At 40.5% G+C, this 23,919-nt stretch overlaps 1 pseudogene; it reads right to left on the bottom strand.

The window, feature by feature from the left end:
- Nucleotides 1-4,293: 4,293 nt before the first annotated feature.
- Nucleotides 4,294-5,828, bottom strand: LOC131808357 (importin subunit alpha-1-like; annotated as a pseudogene).
- Nucleotides 5,829-23,919: the final 18,091 nt, after the last annotated feature.

The raw sequence follows: 23,919 nt of genomic DNA, 5'->3' as shown, positions 1-23,919 counted from the left end.
GTGGTATTGTGATTTATAATAAGAAATGTGTATTTGATCTTTGTCTTCATTTATGGCACAGGACTCCTAAAACACTTGGAATTTCCTAAGTGATGAGAGACATAAATGTGACTCTTGTCATTCTAGTGAGTTGACCTTTGGACCCCACCTAAGGATGGGGGCTGGTTGCCAGGGGACCCAGCCAGGTGATTACACGGTTAGAACTTTTAGTCCCACATCTGACCTCCACAGAGAGAGAGCAAATAGCCAAAAACCAATGATTTAATCAACCATGCTTATGTAATTAAACCTTCATTAAAAAAAAAAAAAAACAGAATGGGCTGGGTTTGGAGAGCTTCTGGGCATGGTGAACATAGGTGATTTGGCATACTCAGAGATGGCTTGGAAGCTCCTCATCTTCCCCCACATCTCTCCCTGTGCTTCTCTCCCACCTGGCTGTTCTGAGTTAAATCCTTTTATAATAAATGGATGCTCTAGTAAGCAAGATGTTTCTTTGAGTTCTGTGAGTAGCTATAGAAAATTAATTAAACCTGAGGTAGTAGTCTTGGGAATCTCTGATTTATAACTGGTTGGTCAGAAGCATATGGGATAGATAGCCTGAACTTGCTTGCAGATGATGTCTGGAGGGGGCGAGGCAAAGTCTCATAGGTCTAAACCCTGAGCCTGTGGAATACGTGGCTATCTCAAGGTAGGTAGTGTCAGAATTGAGTTAAATTGTAAGATACCCATCTGGTGTCCCAAGAATTGCTTGCTGGTGTGGGGGAAGACACACACATTGGAATTGGGTGCAGACCCCCTCCCCAAGTCCCCCCATTGGAGATACACTCATTCAGCGCTTATCAGATGACCTATGGGTGTGGTCAGCCTGGGGCCATCTCTGGGCAGCAGGTGCAGGAGCCATGGGGAGTGACAGCTCCTGGGCAAGACACAGTCTAAGGCAAAGTAGGATATAGCCAGAGTTTCCTGTCTGGGATCCACAGCTGTTGACACACCGACGTCCTCAGCTCTACAGCCTCCAACTTTCAGCAGGCTCTCTTCTGGGCATTATGGGGGTTTAAACATTGTGGTGCCTTCAGGGTGGAAGTGGGCATGGAACACTGTGCATCAGTACTTCTGCTCCAGGCACAGGCAACAGTCATAAGAAGCTAAAGTGTATCTTATAACCCCAGGATCCACCAACCTCGCTTTCAGAATGTGTCTAAAGAAAGCAATGTGTAAAGATATGTGTGCATTGGTGTAGATTGGATCATTGGGAAAAATCTGAAATCATCAGGTGTCTATCAATAGGGCACTGACTAAATAAATCGAGCTCTGGCATATAAATTGGAGTACTCTGGGACATGATGCAGACGATGGCTGTCAGCATGTAGGGCGTATAACGATCACTCCAAAATTCTGTTAGAAACAGATTCTTGGCTCCCATGCTGGGCAAGATTTTGATTCAGTAGAATGAAAAGTCTGGGAATATGCATTCTTAAAATATACTTCTGGCAATTTGCTGCACATATGGTGGGAACCTGTCTTTGAGGAACACAGATGTATTAATTGGCCGAGAAAGGCAGAAATGCAAACAAAAACCCACAGAATGTATATGCACAGAAAATTACCAAATGTTTATTGTGGTGATATATGAGTGGAGGATGTTTACAACTTATTTCTTTATATTTTGTTGTTTACCTGGGTTTTCTAAATTTCTAACAAAAATTGTGATGAGAAAATCTAAAACAAAAGGCACAGACCTGCTTCTCAGATGAGCATGTAAAGCAGGGCCAGTGAGACCACTGTGGTGATGGGGTGTGGGGCCAGCAGTAGGGGACTGAAGGATAGTGGTTGGGATTCTCTGTCTCTTTGATTCTGTCCAGCAGTGAGCAAGACCCAGGTCTGAAGGGGATGGTCTCCCAGACTCCTCTCCTTAAGAACTAGGGGTCCCCAGGCTGGTCATGGGGCTTCTATTATTTCTCATTTTCAGTGGTGACCTTTTTTCCTGGGTCACATATAAACCATACCTATCGAAGGACACCTGAGTGGCTCAGTCAGTTAAGCATCCAACTCTTAATCTCAGCTCAGGTCTTCATTGCAGGGTCAAGAGTTCAAGCCCTGTGTTAAAAAAGAAAGAAAGAGAGAAAGAGAGAGAAAGGGAGGGAGGAAGGAAGGATGGATCATACCAATCTGTTTTTCTCCTGTAAATATTAAATAATCATTTAATCACTTGCGAGCTGGAATCTGTAAGAGGTGGCACTGAAATTGCACATTGAGCCTATTGAGCTCTGGTAAGTTTGACCTATCAATCTTTCCAAAGTGATCTATACAACACAGAAAAAGTACACACCTTCCAATTTCTCTGACACCTGAACAATTTGAGAACCACCAGCATGACAGAAAGAGTTGAGAAGCCTTTGAAACGAAATCAAATGTGAATTCAAATTTCAGTTTTGTCTGAGTGACATGGGAACAGAAGTGAACATCACCTTTCTGGGGCTGGTTTCCTTCTGGATACAAGAATAATTACAATGAGTGGAAAGAGTGTTTATCAGCATGATATGGGGTGAAGTAAAGCTCCTGGTCCTGTGTAGGAACCTAGGTACTTTGGGGGTCCATTGCCTGACCTCTGGGTTGAGCCCTGTGCCACCCCCCTCCCAAGGACAAAACTCTACAGGGCTGAAGTTGGCCTTAGCAACACACATGCATGGGCCACAGTGCATACACCAAATGTTACTGACACACACCACTCACCAGCCAGGAGGCCGTGCCCTCAGCATTCTCATCATCTGCTTTATTTTCATTCTACCTTCTCCTGTTAACCAGTCTGGGTTTCCGCCATTACAAATTCTGCTCTCCAGACCTTCCCTCTCTAGAATTCAGAATGTTATTTTCTGAAGAGTGAAAGAAAAGGAAATACTTTCATGTGGATCTCTCTCTCAGGTCCTTTAATAGTTGCTAGAGCAAAGAGCCAAGGGAAAAACAGATCATTCCTGATTTTCCCAGAGAATCAGCTTGGCTGGAAGTGCATTTTCCAGCCTGTGGATTGCTAGGCATGTGAGAGCAAGAGTGTCCTTAAGTGTCTCCAGCATCATGCCCTGGACAGAGAAGGCTCCAGTGTTCCCTTTCATGGATTTAAATGGTGGGGGCTTAGAGATGCTAAGTACACAAAGCAATGGTAGAAAGGGCAAGACATGATGAAGAGCCACACTGGGTACAGAAGTGGTTTTTGCTTCATATCAAAGCAATTTTGGTTGCCAGAGGTCAGAGAAGAGAGAAGTTGCCAAATACATTCTTGTGAGATCTTGAAGCATTTGTGAGCTATCATCCATCTTACTGACAAGAGAGAGGGCTAAAGAGTCACAAGGTTTAGAGTGACTTCAAGGAAAATGTCTGAATGGAGGGGATTAAGAACTGGGGCTGGATGAGGGAGGTCTATAGCAGTACCAAAAAGCATGGACATTGGGAGGAAAAATTCAAGCATGGCTACTTGAACTTGAGATCACTAGTATTGCTGTAAGAGTTGAAATTTGCCTTATATAACTGAATTGTTGGGGTGCCTGAGTGGCTCAGTGGGTTAAGCCTCTGCCTTCATCTCAGGTCATGATCTCAGGGTCCTGGGATTTAGCCTAGCATTGAGCTCTCTGTTCAGCAGGGAGCCTGCTTCCCCTCTCCCCCATGCCCCCGCCTGCTGCTCTGCCTACTTATGATCTCTCTCTCTTTGTCAAATGAATAAATAAAACCTTCTTTAAAAAGTGAATTATTATTATTACTATTATCTATAGTTAACATAAAGGGATCTTTCCAAAAATGTTAACTCATTGGTCCAAAAATCAAACCTAACATTCTATCAAATCCTGTGTGCTTTGAAAGCCATCCATGGATTGATAATTCATAGAGAACTAATGACTATTTTTGCCTCATTTAGACACTAATTTAAAGTATTGGTCATTCTGTACTTTGATATAAACAGAAAGTTACTGTGGTCTTTCCTCTGTCGTTTTGTTAAATATTCTGCCATTTGCTTTTATTCTAGTGTGGTTTTGTTGTTGTTGTTGTTTTAGAAAAGAGAGGAATTTAATCTTTATTTACAGGACACTACAAGATAATACACAGAAATAAGAAAACCACTGAGAGGAGGAGCTTCACGCAGTTTGTACAGTTTGGAACTGGTCAAGTAGAGTTTTGTTGTAAAAAGACCTGCAATAACAAAACCCATTTAAAATGAGTTCTCAGTAGAGAAACAGCAAGACAAACTTCTACCAAGCAGAGTACAAAACAAACAACTTCCTGCCTCAACAGTTCATCTGAAAGTTAAAAGTCCCAGGAGTGCAATCCTGAACTTGGAACATTCTGGACAACATTCTGATCTTCCTCTTCCTCTACAGAGAAATACTTCTCAATCAAGTTTAATGAAGCTTTGTACACAGACTCATTTTCATGGTTTTGTAGAGCTTCAATTTTGTCCAAACCTCCACATTCTTCAATCATTATACTAAGTTTCTCAGTTTTACCTAGTTTCTCAGCAGCCTGAAAGATGTTTGAAATGCCATCCAGAATACCCAGAATAATTCTGGTACCCTTTGCAATTAAGAGGTTCATTAATGGTTCTATCATGCCACAATGAACAAGGTACAAAATGTGTTCAGCTGTCCTGACACTTGTATAGTTGGTCACAGCCCAGACTTTGGTGTCTTAAAGTCTGCCTTAGAGAGAACACCAATGAAGAATGGGACTAATCCATGACTCACAACTTGTTGGATCTGGTCCTGGCGTCCAGGTGTGATATTTGACATTCTCCATGTAGCTTCCTTCTGAATATTAATTTTGGGGTTTGTTAGCAGGCTGAGAAAGACAGCAAGTGCTCCTGCATCTATCACAACCTGAGTCTGTTCATCTGTCCCAGTGACAATATTTCCTATAGCTCTTAGTACAGGAGTCACAGTGGACAATTTCACTGTAGCTCCTAGAAGCTTCACAAGCTGGGGCACAACGCCTGCTTTCGCAACCATTTCAATCTGTTCATTTGGACCATCAGTAAGGTAGAAGATGGCCCAGCCGGTATCTGCCATGACTTCTGGATCATCATAATGCAGGAGATGAGCTGAGGTAGGAAGAATCTGTTTAACAGTGTCTAACGGGGATTCTTGTTGCGACAAAGTTTTAAAGTGTCTAAGTAAGGTTACATAAGCAACCACATGCTAAAGATGACATATCAGGAACTGCAAGGAGAGCCAACAGCGGATCAACTGCACCATACTTGATAACCAAGACTTGAAAAACTTAATCATCACCTGCAATGTTTCCTAGAGCCCATACAGCTTGTTCGCTGATGTGGGCATGGGAAGATGCCAACAGAGAAATGAATGCTGGCCTAGCACCTCCATCTACCACAACCTTCGTCTGTTCTGATGTCCCTGAAAAGCAGTGTTAGTGAGAGCCCAAGCAGATTCAAACTGAATGGGACTACAATCAGTTCTGCCCAAGAAGGACACAAATTTTAGAAACAAACCAGCCCAGATTATGTTGTCTATGGGGGCCTGGTTTCCTAGCAGTTTGGGTAGCCTGGAGCTGGCTTTCCAAATTGTTGCTATTTATGTTTTTAACAATGTCATCAACAAATCAATTTATGGTGCCCTGATGTTGTGGTTTTCTTTCAGTGGAGAGATAGCGTCATCAGGAAACAAGCTTATGTTTCTCCTTTTCATCATCTGGTCATCCTTCTTAGCTTTCCTGAGCTCCACATTAGCCTCTATTCGACGCCATTTCATTTCTGTACTGTTTCCCCCCTTGTTCTTAAATCTGTTAAGGCAGGTAGCTGGTGAATTAGCATTCTCGTTGGTGGACATGGTTATGAGAAAAAGGAGAAAGCTGTTTGGCTGGTTCAGGCTTCCAAGGGAGGCGGTCTGGGGCACTGAGCCTGCCGTTAAAACGTCCACCATGGGGACGCCTGGGTGGCTCAGTTGGTTAAGCCGCTGCCTTCAGCTCATGATCCCTTCAGCCCATGATCCCAGGGTCCTGGGATGGAGTCCCACATTGCTAGGCAGGGAGCCTGCTTCTCTCGCTGCCTCTGCCTGCCACTGTGTCTGCTTGTGTGTGCTCTCTCTCTCTGACAAATAAAAAACAAAAAACAAAACAAAACAAAAAAACAAAACAAACAAACAAACAAACAAAAACGTCCACCATGGACACCCCAAAGATGGTATGCTGCTTTTATTCTAGTTGTTTGCCTGGTTTCTTTAAGGAGGTGGAGCTTACCTGCACCAGGTCAACCTACCAAAGACTATTAGAAATGTGTAACAGACTGCAGTATGAAGACAATTGGAGCAACCAGTCAGAGATTGGGTTTCCATAAATAGTTTGAATCTGGTCAGGGGTTTTATCAAAGTTGGGGGGAAGCTGGCTGTTACCCACAGGATGGACCCCAACACAGCTGTCCTCTGATGGCCAGGATTTCTGCCCTCTCCTCACCTGTATCTTTCTCTGAGTCCTACCTCAGGGATCTGAGGGACTCAGGACTCAGGGACCTGAGTCCTACCTAGGGGAAAATAAGATAAAAAATTCACACCAAGATGCAATTATCCTATTAAGAGTGCCACTCTTTGGCTGAAGCAGATTTTGCAGTCTATAAGTGCCTCAGGCCCGTGTGTTATACACCTTAAACTTATATAATCCTGTATGTCAATTATATCTCAATAAAGTTGGAAATAAGTAAATAAACAAGCAAACAAAGAAACAAACAAACAAGCAAAAGCAGAGGGGATAACATCAGGGTATCCTATCCCCAGGGAAAGATACCCATCACCCATTCTGATACTGTCTCAAGGGCAGTCCATGCTCAGGTTGTCATATTCAGAGTCAGCCTTCAGGGATCACCTCCCTCTTACAAAGGGCATAGGAAGCTCATGCATAGGTGAGCTTGTCCATTTATTTCTCAACAGATACATGTGAAACTACCAGAACCTTTCTCCTTCTATCTTCCCAGTGGGGGAGTGAGTTCTGCCCCAAAGCTTCCTTAGTGACAGGTGTAGGTGATTGGCAGGGGGACCATGTCCACCAAGAGCATACATGCTCAAATGGCATTTCTCTTTCTCTCTTTTAAGATTTATTTATTTATTTTAGAGAGAGAGCCCACATACAAGCAGTGGTGGGAAGGATAACGTGAGTGGGGGAAGGGCAGAGGGAGAGAGAGAATCTCAAGCAAACTCCCCACTGAGTGGGGAGCTTGACATGGAGCTCAATCCAGAACTCTGAGATCATGATCTGAGCTGAAACAAAAAGCCAGTCACTCAGCATACTGGGCCACAGGGGCGCCCCAGTGGCATTTCTATCATGTGTCTTCTATAGCTTCAACTGCAGCTTTCTGTTCAGATGTTCTTTTTTGTATCTTAATTCTGATTTGGTTCCAGCCTTCTGAGTCTTAGCTGAAGAGTTAAACTGGATTTTTAACGTTGCTGAAGATGCCTGATTTCACCTTATTGGGGGATGACTCAACTGGTTAAACATTTGGAGTTCTAAGGTTGAGAAACGGAACAATACTAACTCAAGGACATCCTGGGGTGTAATTTCAGACCACTGAATCATTCAGGTGAGGTGATCTTTTTAGGACTGTCATGAATCTTGCATCCCCACAGGCAATATAAAATAGCTGACCATGAGAATCTGCTTTTCCCACATCTCATCTTCAGGGTCTATGTCTAACAATTCATTTGGCAGCCAATAACCCATCCCAACTAAAAGCATTATTGCTTTTAATGATAATGATAATAAGAAGAAAACTCACCTGTGCTCTTACTAAACGCCAGACACTGTACTAAGTCTTTACATGCACTGTCTCAATCATCTTAATGCATTTGTTCTCATCTAAAAGGTGAAGACACTGAGGTACAGAGAGGTTCTGTAGCTTATCCAAGGTCACACAACACTCAAAAGCTGGCTTTAGGGGGCACCTGGGTGGCTCAGTGATTTAAAGCCTCTGCTCAAGTCATGATCCCACAGTCTTAGGATCCAGCCCCATATCAGGTTCTCTGCTCAGCGTTGGGAGCCTGCTTCCTTCTCTCTCTCTGCCTGCCTCTCTGCCTACTTGTGATCTCTGTCTGTCAAATAAATAAATAAAATCTTTTAAAAAAAGCTGGCTTTAGGATTTGAACAGCCTATCTGACTTCAAAGCCTTTGAACTTTTCCACTATGTTTATGTTTTTTGAAAGGCAGATTCATAAAAGTCTTTAAAACTAAAGATGAGGACATGAAGTTTCAGAGAATTTAGTGACTTGTCCAAAGTCACAGGGCTAGGTCTTCTAAAGCTAATTTTCCTCCATACCCAACTGGAATAAATCAATTCAAAATATTCCCAAGACTCTCCATGCCACTGTTCCTCCTCTACCAGATGCCAAGTGAGAAGTGCAATGGCTTACCCAGACTGTTCTACATTGCTCTCCACGAAGGCAAAAGATAGGACTGGCCCCAAGCAAAGGGACAAGAACAAGGAAGGAAAATTCAGTGTGAAACTTCTATGCCTTTCCCTTGTAAGTTTGTGATCTGTTCTCTTGAGAAACTCTTCAAACACTAGAAAATTATATATATACACACACATTATATATATAATGTATTATATATTATATATTATATTTATAATATATATAAATTATATTTAAAATATAAATATAAATACTTATAATAATAAAATAAAATAAAATATTTATATATAATTTATATATATTATTATATATAGTTATATACATATATGTATATATGTATACATGAATCTATACATATATACGTATATAGTTATATACATACATATAGTTATATACATATACATATATATGTATATATATTATTATATAACTAAATAATATATATAAATTATATATAAATATATAAGTATATAATAATATATATGCAAATCTGAATTTTTATTTGTTCTTCTAATGACACTGTATATATATACAGTGTCATATATATATACAGTGTCATATATATATACAGTGTCATTAGAACACATATATATACACACATATATATGTAGCATTAATGTACTTTTTTTAATTGAAATCTGAATTTTTATTATTTCTTCTGAACAAATAAATCCTTTCTGAATATTTATTTGTTCTTCTAATGACACTGTATATATGTATATATATACATATGTTTGTATATATACATATATGTGTGTGTATATGTACACTTATACATATGTATATATGTATATATATAGGTATATATACACATATAAATGTATATACACATATAAACATATACACATATGTTTATATGTGTATATGTATATATGTGTATATATACATATATGTGTATATATGTATATGTGTATACATATATATACAGTGTCATTAGAAGAACAAGTAAATATTCAGAAGAATTTATTTGTTCAGAAGAACAAATAAAAATTCAGATTTTTTTCAATTCAAAAAAGTACATTAATATAATAGGCATTAGAAACAATATAACTTTGCTTTGAATTATTATTTTACCTTAGAAACTTGTTTTTAAACAGGTAACTTTCTTTAGCTTTGTAGATCAAGTCTCATAATTATGCTTGTCTAACCAACAGCTTCCCTGAGATGACAAAGTCTTCAGATGTACATGTATGCAATGTTTACTATGTCCATGGATTTATTCACATTTTATTAAAATTCTCAGTAATGGTACCTAATAGAGAGATATTGTCTAATTCCTTTATGATGGTATTTAACAAAGATTTTTATGAGAATTCAATTGTGCTTTGCCTTCTCCAGAAAAAAGGGGAGAAACTTATACCCATCATGTATCTTTAAAAAGTAGATATTTACTTTTGAAATATCATTCATTTCTTAATTTTTCCCCTTCGGGGAGCATGAAATAAACTGAGTAGCCTCCCCAAAAAAGAAAAGAGGAATTAAATAAAATAAGCTTATCTTCAGCTGGTGCCACTAAGTGATTCTGAAATCATATCTTGAATTAACCCTTTCTTGAAGACAATGAGGGAAATATTTTTGGCTTGCTCATGAGCTCTCCTGGGTTTCTTTCTATCAGGCAGACAAGCAGGGAGATTCCCACAAGCCCTGACACATGGCAGGTTTGTAGAGCTAATCAGCTATTGCTCTCCTTTAATACTTGTTTCCAAGAGAGTAAGAACAGTGTCTGGTTCCATAAGAGCTTATTAAGGAAGTGATGGAGTACACTTTATGTTGTCTTTATGGTGCTTTGCAAGACTGATCTCCAATTACCTTTGTATTTTGTCCTTTCTGTATATTCCTCTCTTCTCCTGGTCAAGGAGACAGCCCAAATCTTTGATCATTCCTGATTAAAGAGGACATGCGGAGGCTAGGCTAAAATTGGGTGTGCAAATTGAGACTGAGAACAGAAAGACACCCAAGGTTTCAGGGATGCCAAGGGCTTGTCCACTGCTCCACAGGGCCCTGAGGAGTGCCAGGACCACTGGAGGCCAGAGTATGATTGTGGGCCCATCTAAGGAGGCTGCACCTAGGCCCTGAGGCTCAGGATGGCTGTGCCACAGCACAGCAGGACCTCCAGACTTCAAGGGACTGTGTGCACTGGACAGTGGAATCACAGAGGTGACCTTCATATCCTGAAGATAGAGAGGTCTTACAGAATATTTTGCTGAACTTGAGACCCCTGCAATCTTCATAGATACCTGGGGATGCCTTACATCGGGTGCTCTACCCGCCAATCTCAGATATCCTGGAGTCTGATTGAATTTAACTGAACAAAAGAAAATAAAGTAGCATGATATGATTTTCATGCCCAAGTTTGTGGACTAAGATGCATGCTTACCACACACCTACATGTGGTTGGTCTCTCGGTCTTGGTAGGAAACTGACTTCTACTCAGAAAGTTTTAAATAAAGAAGATTTAATGTTAAAATTCTTTGTGAAACTGTGTGCACAATTAAGAGAACCAAGAAGAAGTTTGAGGCATCTAGAGATGAGCAGCGTGAGGGAGTCATTACTACCTCTGGCCAAAAGGGGCAAGGAGACGGCTTGGTGTTCGTAAGATCCTGTGAAAGATGGCATGAGGGAGGGAACTGCATGATAGAGGACTTGGCCATTACTACACAACCTGATTGGAAGCAGGGGGATGGCAGGCAGAGAAATACCCCACCCATTCTTTTCCCACCCTCTGGTTTTTTGCCAGAGCCTCTCATCAGCTGAACCCATGCAGCGACCAGAGCCCAAAGGAAACCTGATGACTGAACCCATGTAGCGACCAGAGCCCAAAGGAAACCTGATGTCTGGTCAGACCCTGGACAGAGTAGAGAAGTAGACAAGAGATTTGGGGTAGCGGCAAGGGGAAGAGAGAATAATCAGCACAGCATAGACCAACGCATTCACCAAGGTGGTTTTCTAGGTTGTCATTGGCAGAATACATCCTCTTGGAATATGCTTAAGAATCCTGTGCTTTGGTGAGTGCTGTGAAGTGTGTAAACCTGGTGATTCACAGACCTGTACCCCTGGGGATAAAAATATATGTTTATAAAAAATAAAAAATAAATAAAAAAATAAAAAAAGAATCCTGTGCTTGGACCTGGGAACACCATCATGGATCAAGTCCAAACTCGTCACTTCCAAGCCATGACTAGAAGTTCTTTCACCTCCTTGATCTCCAGTTACTACTCATCTGCAAAGTGGCAGAGGGTTAAATGAATTAATGTCAGTAAAGTGTGAGGCACACTTCTGAAAACCTGGACACATGCCCTCTAAATAATTAGCCGGGTGTGGGATCTTTTCTCTCTGGACTTGTGTATGTTCATTGAAAAGCGCAAAGGTGTTTATGGTATGCTACCTGTAATGTGCCCTCCAGTTCTTATGTTTTAGAGTTCTGTGAAACCAAAGGAAGGGGTTTAGCCTGAGCTTCTTCATCTGGTCCCCACAAGAAAACTGTAATTTCCTTTTTTTTTTAAATTCTTATTTTAATTCCAGTTAGTTAAGATACAGTGTTATATTAGTTTCAGGTGTATAATTTAGTGATTCAACACTTCCGTAAATCACCTGGAGCTCATCATGAGAGGTGCATCCTTAATCCCCATCACCTATTTTTACCCATCCCCACCTACGTCCCCTCTGGTAACCAGCAGTTTGTTCTCTATAATTAAGAGTCTGAAGAAACCTGGAATTTTCAAGGCTATTTAACTATATTATAACACATCAGGCAAATTTGCTGAGTTTCAGTTTCCTAAAATATAAAATGAAAATAACCCAATATACCACCCAAAATCAACTTTAATCCTGTGGTATGTATGGTGGCTGGAATATAGCAAGTCAAGTCATCCCTACCTCTAAATCAAACTCACCTGATGAGTGTTTTTATTTTCCTTTTTACTTTGTTAGTATAAAATAAAACAGAAATACAGAAAATTACACAAAAAGCACATATAATTTAAGGAACGTTCTTGTAACTGCTACTCAGGTAAAAAAAAAAAAAAAAAAAAGAACTTGGCCAGAGTCTTCCATGTGTCCATCCCAGCCGCAGCACCACCTCCCCTCTAAAGGTCCACTTCAACCTTCTTTGACAGTAACTCCTTCCCTGCATTTCTTAAACTTGAAATGTAGTTTAAATGCTTTTTGATTTATAAGATCTTTCTTTCTTTTTTTTTTTTGAGAATTTAATATAATTTTTTATTTTTTATAAACATATATTTTTATCCCCAGGGGTACAGGTCTGTGAATCACCAGGTTTACACACTTCACAGCACTCACCAAAACACATACCCTCCCCAATGTCCATAATACCACCCCCTTCTCCCAAACCCCCTCCCCCCAGCAACCCTCAGTTTGTTTTGTGAGATTAAGAGTCACTTATGGTTTGTCTCCCTCCCAATCCCATCTTGTTTCATTGATTCTTCTCGTACCCACTTAAGCCCCCATGTTGCATCACCACTTCCTCATATCAGGGAGATCATATGATAGTTGTCTTTCTCCGCCTGACTTATTTCGCTAAGCATGATACGCTCTAGTTCCATCCATGTTGTCGCAAATGGCAAGATTTCATTTCTTTTGATGGCTGCATAGTATTCCATTGTGTATATATACCACATCTTCTTGATCCATTCATCTGTTGATGGACATCTAGGTTCTTTCCATAGTTTGGCTATTGTAGACATTGCTGCTATAAACATTCGAGTACACGTGCCCCTTTGGATCACTACGTTTGTATCTTTACGGTAAATGCCCAATAGTGCAATTGCTGGGTCATAGGGCAGTTCTATTTTCAAAATTTTGAGGAACCTCCATGCTGTTTTCCAGAGAGGTTGCACCAGCTTGCAATCCCACCAACAGTGTAGGAGGGTTCCCCTTTCTCCGCATCCTCGCCAGCATCTGTCATTTCCTGACTTGTTGATTTTAGCCATTCTGACTGGTGTGAGGTGATATCGCATTGTGGTTTTGATTTGTATTTCCCTGATGCCGAGTGATATGGAGCACTTTTTCATGTGTCTGTTGGCCATCTGGATGTCTTCTTTGCAGAAATGTCTGCTCATGTCCTCTGCCCATTTCTTGATTGGATTATTTGTTCTTTGGGTGTTGAGTTTGCTAAGTTCTTTATAGATTTTGGACACTAGTCCTTTATCTGATATGTCATTTGCAAATATCTTCTCCCATTCTGTCAGTTGTCTTTTGATTTTGTGAACTGTTTCCTTTGCTGTGCAAAAGCTTTTGATCTTGATGAAATCCCAATAGTTCATTTTTGCCCTTGCTTCCCTTGCCTTTGGCGTTGTTCCTAGGAAGATGTTGCTGCGGCTGAGGTCAAAGAGGTTGCTGCCTGTGTTCTCCTCAAGGATTTTGATGGATTCCTTTCTCACATTGAGGTCCTTCATCCATTTTGAGTCTATTTTTGTGTGTGGTGTAAGGAAATGGTCCAATTTCATTTTTCTGCATGTGGCTGTCCAATTTTCCCAGCACCATTTATTGAAGAGGCTGTCTTTTTTCCATTGGATATTCTTTCCTGCTTTGTCGAAGATTAGTTGACCATAGAGTTGAGAGTCTATTTCTGGGCTCTCTATTTTGTTCCATTGATCTATGGGTCTGTTTTTGTGCCAGTACCATGCTGTCTTGATGATGACAGCTTTGTAATAGAGCTTGAAGTCCGGGATTGTGATGCCACCAACGTTGGCTTTCTTTTTCAATATCCCTTTAGCTATTCGAGGTCTTTTCTGGTTCCATATAAATTTTAGAATTATTTGTTCCATTTCTTTGAAAAAGATGGATGGTACTTTGATAGGAATTGCATTAAATGTGTAGATTGCTTTAGGTAGCATAGACATTTTCACAATATTTATTCTTCCAATCCAGGAGCATGGAACATTTTTCCATTTCTTTGTGTCTTCCTCAATTTCTTTCATGAGTACTTTATAGTTTTCTGAGTATAGATTCTGTGTCTCTTTGGTTAGGTTTATTCCTAGGTATCTTATGGTTTTGGGTGCAATTGTAAATGGGATTGACTCCTTAATTTCCCTTTCTTCTGTCTTGCTGTTGGTGTAGAGAAATGCAACTGATTTCTGTGCATTGATTTTATATCCTGACACTTTACTGAATTCTTGTATAAGTTCTAGCAGTTTTGGAGTGGAGTCTTTTGGGTTTTCCACATATAGTATCATATCATCTGCGAAGAGTGATAATTTGACTTCTTCTTTGCCGATTTGGATGCCTTTAATTTCCTTTTGTTGTCTGATTGCTGAGGCTAGGACCTCTAGTACTATGTTGCATAGCAGTGGTGATAATGGACATCCCTGCCGTGTTCCTGACCTTAGCGGAAAAGCTTTCAGTTTTTCTCCATTGAGAATGATATTTGCGGTGGGTTTTTCATAGATGGCTTTGATGATATTGAGGTATGTGCCCTCTATCCCTACACTTTGAAGAGTTTTGATCAGGAAGGGATGCTGTACTTTGTCAAATGCTTTTTCAGCATCTATTGAGAGTATCATATGGTTCTTGTTCTTTCTTTTATTGATGTGTTGTATCACATTGACTGATTTGCGGATGTTGAACCAACCTTGCAGCCCTGGAATAAATCCCACTTGGTCGTGGTGAATAATCTTTTTAATGTACTGTTGAATCCTATTGGCTAGTATTTTGTTGAGTATTTTCGCATCTGTGTTCATCAAGGATATTGGTCTATAGCTCTCTTTTTTGGTGGGATCCTTGTCTGGTTTGGGGATCAAGGTGATGCTGGCCTCATAAAATGAGTTTGGAAGTTTTCCTTCCATTTCTATTTTTTGGAACAGTTTTAGGAGAATAGGAATTAGTTCTTCTTTAAATGTTTGGTAGAATTCCCCCGGGAAGCCGTCTGGCCCTGGGCTTTTGTTTGTTTGGAGATTTTTAATGACTGTTTCAATCTCCTTACTGGTTATGGGTCTGTTCAGGCTTTCTATTTCTTCCTGGTTCAGTTGTGGTAGTTTATATGTTTCTAGGAATGCATCCATTTCTTCCAGATTGTCAAAGTTATTGCCGTAGAGTTGCTCATAGTATGTTCTTATAATAGTTTGTATTTCTTTGGTGTTAGTTGTGATCTCTCCTCTTTCATTCATGATTTTATTTATTTGGGTCCTTTCTCTTTTCTTTTTGATAAGTCTGGCCAGGGGTTTATCAATTTTATTAATTCTTTCAAAGAACCAGCTCCTAGTTTCGTTGATTTGTTCTATTGTTTTTTTGGTTTCTATTTCATTGATTTCTGCTCTGATCTTTATGATTTCTCTTCTCCTGCTAGGCTTAGGGTTTCTTTCTTGTTCTTTCTCCAGCTCCTTTAGGTGTAGGGTTAGATTGTGTACCTGAGACCTTTCTTGTTTCTTGAGAAAGGCTTGTACCGCTATATATTTTCCTCTCAGGACTGCCTTTGTTGTGTCCCACAGGTTTTGAACCGTTGTATTTTCATTATCATTTGTTTTCATGATTTTTTTCAATTCTTCTTTAATTTCCCGGTTGACCCATTCATTCTTTAGAAGGATACTGTTTAGTCTCCATGTATTTTGGTTCTTTTCAAACTTCCTTTTGTGGTTGAGTTCTAGCTTTAGAGCATTGTGGTCTGAAAATATGCAGGGAATGATCCCAATCTTTTGATACCGGTTGAGTCCTGATTTAGGACCCAGGATGTGATCTATTCTGGAGAATGTTCCATGTGCACTAGAAAAGAATGTGTATTCTGTTGTTTTGGGATGAAATGTTCTGAATATATCTGTGATGTCCATCTGGTCCAGTGTGTCGTTTAAGGCCTTTATTTCCTTGCTGATCTTTTGCTTGGATGATCTGTCCATTTCAGTGAGGGGAGTGTTAAAGTCCCCTACTATTATTGTATTATTGTTGATGTGTTTCTTTGATTTTGTTATTAATTGGTTTATATAGTTGGCTGCTCCCACGTTGGGGGCATAGATATTTAAAATTGTTAAATCTTCTTGTTGGACAGACCCTTTGAGTATGATATAGTGTCCTTCCTCATCTCTTATTATAGTCTTTGGCTTAAAATCTAATTGATCTGATATAAGGATTGCCACTCCTGCTTTCTTCTGATTTCCATTAGCATGGTAAATTCTTTTCCACCCCCTCTCTTTAAATCTGGAGGTGTCTTCGGGTTTAAAATGAGTTTCTTGGAGGCAACATATAGATGGGTTTTGTTTTTTTATCCATTCTGATACCCTGTGTCTTTTGACAGGGGCATTTAGCCCATTAACATTCAGGGTAACTATTGAGAGATATGAATTTAGTGTCATTGTTTTGCCTGTAAGGTGACTGTTACTGTATATGGTCTCTGTTCCTTTCTGATCTACCACTTGTAGGCTCTCTCCTTGCTTAGAGGACCCCTTTCAAGATTTCCTGTAGAGCTGGTTTGGTGTTTGCAAATTCTTTCAGTTGTTGTTTGTCCTGAAAGCTTTTAATCTCTCCTTCTATTTTCAATGATAGCCTAGCTGGATATAGTATTCTGGGCTGCATGTTTTTCTCATTTAGTGCTCTGAAAATATCATGCCAGCTCTTTCTGGCCTGCCAGGTCTCTGTGGATAAGTCAGCTGCCAATCTAATATTTTTACCATTGTATGTTACAGACTTCTTTTCCCGGGCTGCTTTCAGGATTTTCTCTTTGTCACTGAGACTTGTAAATTTTACTATTAGGTGACGGGGTGTGGGCCTATTCTTATTGATTTTGAGGGGCGTTCTATGAACCTCCTGAATTTTGATGCTCGTTCCCCTTGCCATATTGGGGAAATTCTCCCCAATAATTGTCTCTAGTATACCTTCTGCTCCCCTCTCTCTTTCTTCTTCTTCTGGGATCCCAATTATTCTAATGTTGTTTCGTCTTATGGTGTCACTTATCTCTCGAATTCTCCCCTCATGGTCCAGTATCTGTTTGTCCCTCTTTTGCTCAGCTTCTTTATTCTCTGTCATTTGGTCTTCTATATCACTAATTCTTTCTTCTGCCTCATTTATCCTAGCAGTGAGAGTTTCCATTTTTGATTGCACCTCATTAATAGCTTTTTTGATTTCAACTTGGTTAGATTTTAGTTCTTTTATTTCTCCAGAAAGGGCTTTTATATCTCTCGAGAGGGTTTCTCTAATATCTTCCATGCCTTTTTCGAGCCCGTCTAGAACCTTGAGAATTGTCATTCTGAAGTCTAGATCTGACATATTACCAATGTCTGTATTGATTAGGTCCCTAGCCTTCGGTACTGCCTCTTGTTCTTTGTTTGTGTTGAATTTTTCCGTCTTGTCATTTTGTCCCGAGAAGAGTATATGAGGGGGCAAGTAAAATACTAAAAGGGTGGCAACAACCCCAGGAAAATATGCTTTAACCCAATTAGAAGAGATCCCAAATCGTGAGGGGGGAGAAAGGGGATAAAAAGAGGTTCAAAAAGGAAGAAAGAAAAAAAGAAAAAAAAAAAAGAAAAAAGAAAGAAAAAAAAAAGAAAAGAATTTAAAAAAAAAAAAGAAAACACCTAAGAAAAATATAAAAAAGAAAAAATATATGTATTAGATAAACTAGTAAAAAATCATTAAAAAAGAAAAAGGTAACAGTTAAAAAAAAAAATTTTACCCGAAGGCGAGAAAAAAAAACAAAAAATGAAAAAGAAAAAAATTAAATTAACCGCAAGACTAAAAAAAATCACAGGGCAAAAGCCATGAGTTCCGTGCTTTGCTTTCTCCTCAGCTAGAATTCTGCTGCTCTCCTTGGTATTGAAACCGCACTCTTTGGTAGGTGAACTTGGTCTCGGCTGGATTTCTTGTTGATCTTCTGGGGGAGGGGCCTGTTGTAGTGATTCTCAAGTGTCTTTGCCCCAGGCGGAATTGCACCGCCCTTACCCGGGTCCGGGGTGAGTAATCCGCTTGGGTTTGCTTTCAGGAGCTTTTGTTCCCTGAGCGCTTTCTGTAGAGTTCCGGAGGACGGGAATACAAATGGCGGCCTCCTGGTCTCCGGCCCGGAGGAGCCGAGAGCCCAGGGCCGCACTCCTCAGTGTGCGCTCAGAGAACTGCGCCCAGTTACTCCCGTCTGCCTGACCTCCGGCCGCGCTCCGAGCTCACCGAGCCTGCGACCGGTTCAAGGTAACACGGAGCTGCGAGCTTACTGTCGGCTCTGTCTCTGCAGCCGGCTTTCCCGTTCCAATACCCGCAAGCTCTGCGACACTCAGACACCCCCGATCCTTCTGTGACCCTGCGGGACCTGAGGCCATGCTGACCCCGTGTGGGCTTTGCCCCGGGTAGCCTCTGGAGCGATGTCCCTCAGCGGAACAGACTTTTAAAAGTCCTGATTTTGTGCGTGGTTGCTCCGCCGCTTGCCGGGAGCCGGCCCCTCCCCCCGGGGTCGCTCTTCCCGTCGCTTTGGATTCACTTCTCTGCCGGTCCTACCTTTCAGAAAGTGGTTGATTTTCTGTTTCCAGAATTGCTGTTCTTCTTCTCTTCGATCTGCCGATGGATTTTCAGGTGTTTGCAATCTTTAGATAAGCTATCTAGCTGATCTCTGGCTAGCTGAAGTAGTCTCGGCCTGCTACTTCTCCGCCATCTTGACTCCTCCTCCTATAAGATCTTTCTTCATCCTTTTTTCCCCCCCTTTAAATTTACCCACCAACGAAGCAGTGTGTCTGATCTGAAGAGTTTCCACAGTCTGGATCTTGCTGTTTGCACCCCCCAATGTGTTCCTCAAATTTCCAACAAATTGGCAGCTGGTTCCAAATATGTGATCAGCCTTGTGATGGATCCTTTGAGCAAGACCAGAGGTCTTGTTATAAGGAGATTCTCAAAAATATCAGTAAGAATTAAAACTCTATCTTGACTCATTAAATAATAATCATTATTTTTAAATAAATCCACAAGAAGTTCTGGTGTATGGTAATGTAGAGAGGCACACTAAAGATGCTCTGAAGTATGTTCTTTCCTTCTTAGAACAAAGACCAAATAAGAAGCAATAGGTCAGGAAAAGCCCCTATTGCCCCCAGTCCTCTTCACCTCCAGTTCCTTACAGTACTATAAAGAATTTTACAAGTGCCATACCTTCCCACCTAACGTTTTCCCCCAAGATAGTTTAAAACTTTCTTCTCATCTTTTGTATTGGGTCTATTAAGCCAAGTTAGAAATTAGTATAATAAAGCATAGCTCCATAAAACAGCTGTTGAAGCATAGGGCCTAACCTGTCTGAGACACAGACTACCCCTTATGCCATATATGCAGCAAAAGGCCCAGTGTGGCTGCACAGAGAGCATCTAATACCAAGACAGCAGGAGCTCAATCCATAAAGTGAGCAAGACAGAAGCTTAGCACACCCACCATGGTCTCCTCACCCCATCACTGTGCCTGTCACTGTCTATGTTCAAGAAATAGTAATTGAATGGAGTTATCTCCCCTATGAACTCAATTAGTACAGATATGCATTGTTTTATGGCTTATAATAACAAGATTATGTTTGTTTTGGCCCGGATATTGTAGATACCTGGGCCATTTGGAGATATATATATATATATATAATCTCAAATATTCTGTCTTCCTGGAGTTCATAACTCCCTTCTTTGTTAGGTGGCTTAGTTTTGTACACATCCATGATCCACTCATCCCTCAAACTCCCTTGGTGGGAAAGGAAGAAAACTGACTTGTATAAATTTAATAGAAAAAGTGGGATTTCCCAGTTATAGATGTGGAAAGAATAGCATAACAGTTTTTTACTACTGTATAACAAACATCATAAACGTAGTGCTTAGGGAAACATACTTTGGTTAACTTACAGTGTCTGTGGACCAGGAGTCTGGGCAAAACTTGCTGGGTCCTCTGCTCAGGATCCCACAAGACTGATGTCAATGTATCAGCCAGGCTGCATTCTCATCTACCACTCCCCATCCTCTTTCTAGTCTCATTCAGGTCATTGGAATAATCTGGTTCCATGTGGTAGAGGGACTGAAGTCCATGTTTTCTCAATGGTTGTACACCAGGACCATGTCCAGGCCACCTTCCAGTGACCCTCTCCACAATATGGCCATTTGTTTCTTTAAGGTGAACGTAAGACTTTTCAACCTGCTAAGATGGAATCTTATACAGTGTAATGCAGTCCCAGAATTACCCATATTTACTCTTACTCCCACAAAGAGCTTGTCCTGGTGACAACTGACATAATGGCCCCTGGCTATCTGGGGCTTAAATCAGCACCTTCAGGACCAGAGGAGATAATGACACTTTCTTCTCAATAGGAAATCCTACTGAAGGATTCTGATTGGCTCAGATGACCATTCCTGGGGCTAGGAACCAGGACTGGCCCAGTCTGGGGCCTTGGGGCCAGAACTATTGCAGGAAGTAGGGTAAAACCAATTGACTCCATGTTAGGGGACACTAAATCACCCGGATTCTTTAAATCCCTTACAGGTAAACTCAACATATCTAAAACCAAACATACCAAATCCTCTTAAAATCAATTCCTTACACTCAGTGCTTGGGTTTGGCTGATGGTATCATTCGTTACCAAATACTCAGGAAGCCAACCTATGTTTTCTTTGCAGTCACCAATTTTGTCCTCACTACCCCCATCACTTTGCATTCTTCCTGTTGCAGGTTGGGTTCACAAGAGGCAGATTTTGAGGTGTATTTTAGCACTCAAGGTGTTTATTATTAAGAAATACCTTTGGGACTGACAACTGTGGGAGGAGGGAAAGAAAGAGGAGTGGGCAGAGGGAGAAGCTGAGCTGTGGTGCACACCCAATGTCTCCCTTCATCAATGGGATGGGCAGCCCTGGAGTGAAAATGGCCCATCAAAGTTCATCCAGGTTGGATTGAGGTGACCAGTCTTTAATGTTCCCAGACTATGCATGAACCACTGAAAGAGGTGCCTTTGAATGAGGTGGTTCTCTTGGTCCCCCTGAAGCCACTGAGAGCTGTAAGATGTCTGTCCACAGCATTCCCAGAACCTGGAGCTATGAGATCTCTAACAAGGTGGTATGTTATGGTCCCAACACATTCCCTCACATTTATCCCTCCCATACTTTTCCAGAAAGACCACCCTAAGGCAGGTCCTTATGGTCTGATTCTTCACTCTTCTATACCGGGATCCTTTCATCTCAGTCAAATACTAAATCTCTTCTGTTATTGTGGTCAAACCACTGTTCAAAAACTCTTCATGGCTCCCAATTTCCTGTGGATTCAACTTTTTAAATCTAAGTTAAACTCTGAGATCTTTTGTTTGTTTGTTTGTTTGTTTTGTTTTTTTTCTTTTGCTTTTTTTTTTGGGTCTCTTTTGTTTGTTCCTTTGTTTTTGTTTTCATTTTATTTTTTAATGTAAATTCAATTTATTTAACAGGTAGTGTATTATTAGTTTCAGGGGTAGAATTTAGTCATTTATCAGTTGCATATGATACCCATTGCTCATTACAATATATGCCCTCCTTAGTGCCTATCATCAATGACCCCATCCCCCTACCCACTTCCCCTCCAGCAACCCTCAGTATGTTTTCTATAATTAAGAGTCTCTCATGGTTTGCCTCCCTCTCTGTTATTTTATTTTTCCTTCCCTTCCCCTATTTCCATCTGTTTTGTGTCTTAAATTCCACACATGAGTGAAATCATGTGGTATTTGTCTTTCTCTGACTGACTTATTTTGCTTAGCATGATACCCTCTAGTTCCATCCATATCACTGCAAATGGAACGATTTCATTCTTTTTGATGGTTGAGTAATATTCGTGTGTGTGTGTGTGTGTGTGTGTGTGCGCACACCCCACATCTTCTTTATCCATTCATCTGCTAATGGACATCTGGGCTCTTTCCATATTTTGGCTATTGTAGACACTGCTTCTATGAACATTGGGGTACATGTGCCCTTTCTTTTCACTACATCTCTATCTTTGAAGTAAATATCAAATAACGCAATTGCTGGGTCATAAGCTAGCTCTTTTTTTTTTTTTTTTTAACTTTTTGAAGACCCTCTATACTGTTTTCCAGAGGGACTGCAGCAGCTTGCATTACCACCCACAGTATAAGAGGGTTTCCCTTTCTCCACATCCTTGTCAACATCTGTTGTTTCCTGAGTTGTTAATTTTAGCTATTCTGACTGGTGTGAGGTGGTATCTCATTGTGGTTTTAATTTGTATTTCCCTGATGATCAGTGATGTTGAGAATCTTTTCATGTGTCTCTTAGCCATTTGTATGCCTTCTTTGGAGGCAATATGTATGTCTTCTCCTCATATCTTGACAGATTTCTTGGGGCTTGGGGGGTGAATTTCATAAAATCTTTATAGATTTTGGATACTAGGCCTTTATCTGATATGTCATTTGTCAATATATTCTCCCATTCTGTAGGTTACCCTTTAGTTTTTTTCATTGTTTCCTTTGCTGTGCAAAAGGTCTTTACCCTGATCAAGTCCCAATAGTTTATTTTTGCTTTTGTTTCTTTTACATTTGGAGACATGTCTAGCAAGAAATTGCTGTGGCTGAGGCCAAAGAATTTGTTGCCTGTGTTCTCTTCTAGGATTTTGATGGATTCCTGACTTACATTTAAGTATTTCACCCATTTTGAATTTATTTTTGTGTATGGTATAAAAAAGTGGTCCATTTTCCTTCATCTGTATGTGACTGTCCAACTCCCCCAACCCCCAGCACCATTTGTTGGAGATTGTCTTTTTCACTGGATATTTTTTCTTGTTTTGTCAAAGATTAGTTGACCAGAGTTGAGTGTCCATTTCTGGGTTCTCTGTTTTGTTCCATTAGTCTATGTGTCTGTATTTGTGTCAGTACTATACTGTCTTGATGGTTACAGCTCCAAGATCTTTTATAATCCAGCCCCAATCAATATTTTGGGGATTTTCTCCTATTTAATACATCAACCTTTGTTCGTCACAATATCAGCTTTCTGTTGTCAAAGCCCACATTCCCTCATCTTTTCTCCTTTCTCATATTGTTCCATACTTTCTCATCCTCCTCCACCTTATTCTACTACAAAAATTCTACCAACCCTTCAAGGTCCTGCCATAGAAAATTTTCTTCCACTGATGGTCATAGACCAGACTATTGTCATCTTCCCCAGAAATGTCAATTTCTTATTTTAAGCGACATTAATTCTGTTTTTAATTTTATGCCACATATTCTAGGTTATCAACTACTGTGTACATGCTTAATTTGGGTGTCCCTGAAAGAAGGTCCTGAGATAAAGACTTGGGGGCAGGTTGTCTATCTGGAGGGGATACCAGTGATTTGGGGAGGAGTGAGGAAAATAAGACAGAACAGGGAGAAAACCCTATGATATGTGTGTTCATAAGCTAGTACTGCATGGGCACTTGGGGCTCAGGTCCACCCAGGAACCTCTGAGGAACTTCATAGACCATCCCAGAGTTGTCCACTGAAGGACAGGGAGCCTAGAGCCTTGACCCAGTGACCTCCATCTGCCTTGAGGGAAGACCCTGTTGTTCCCAGGAGCACTGACTTTCATAAACAGTGAAGTCACACGTGGCTATGAAGAAACTGGTGAGGGCGAACCCT

The sequence above is a fragment of the Mustela lutreola genome, chromosome 9 (genome assembly GCF_030435805.1).
Source record: "Mustela lutreola isolate mMusLut2 chromosome 9, mMusLut2.pri, whole genome shotgun sequence".
NCBI classification, from domain to species: Eukaryota; Metazoa; Chordata; class Mammalia; order Carnivora; family Mustelidae; genus Mustela; species Mustela lutreola.
Note: the sequence above shows the minus strand (reverse complement) of the source record. Positions and strands in the feature narration are given on the sequence as shown.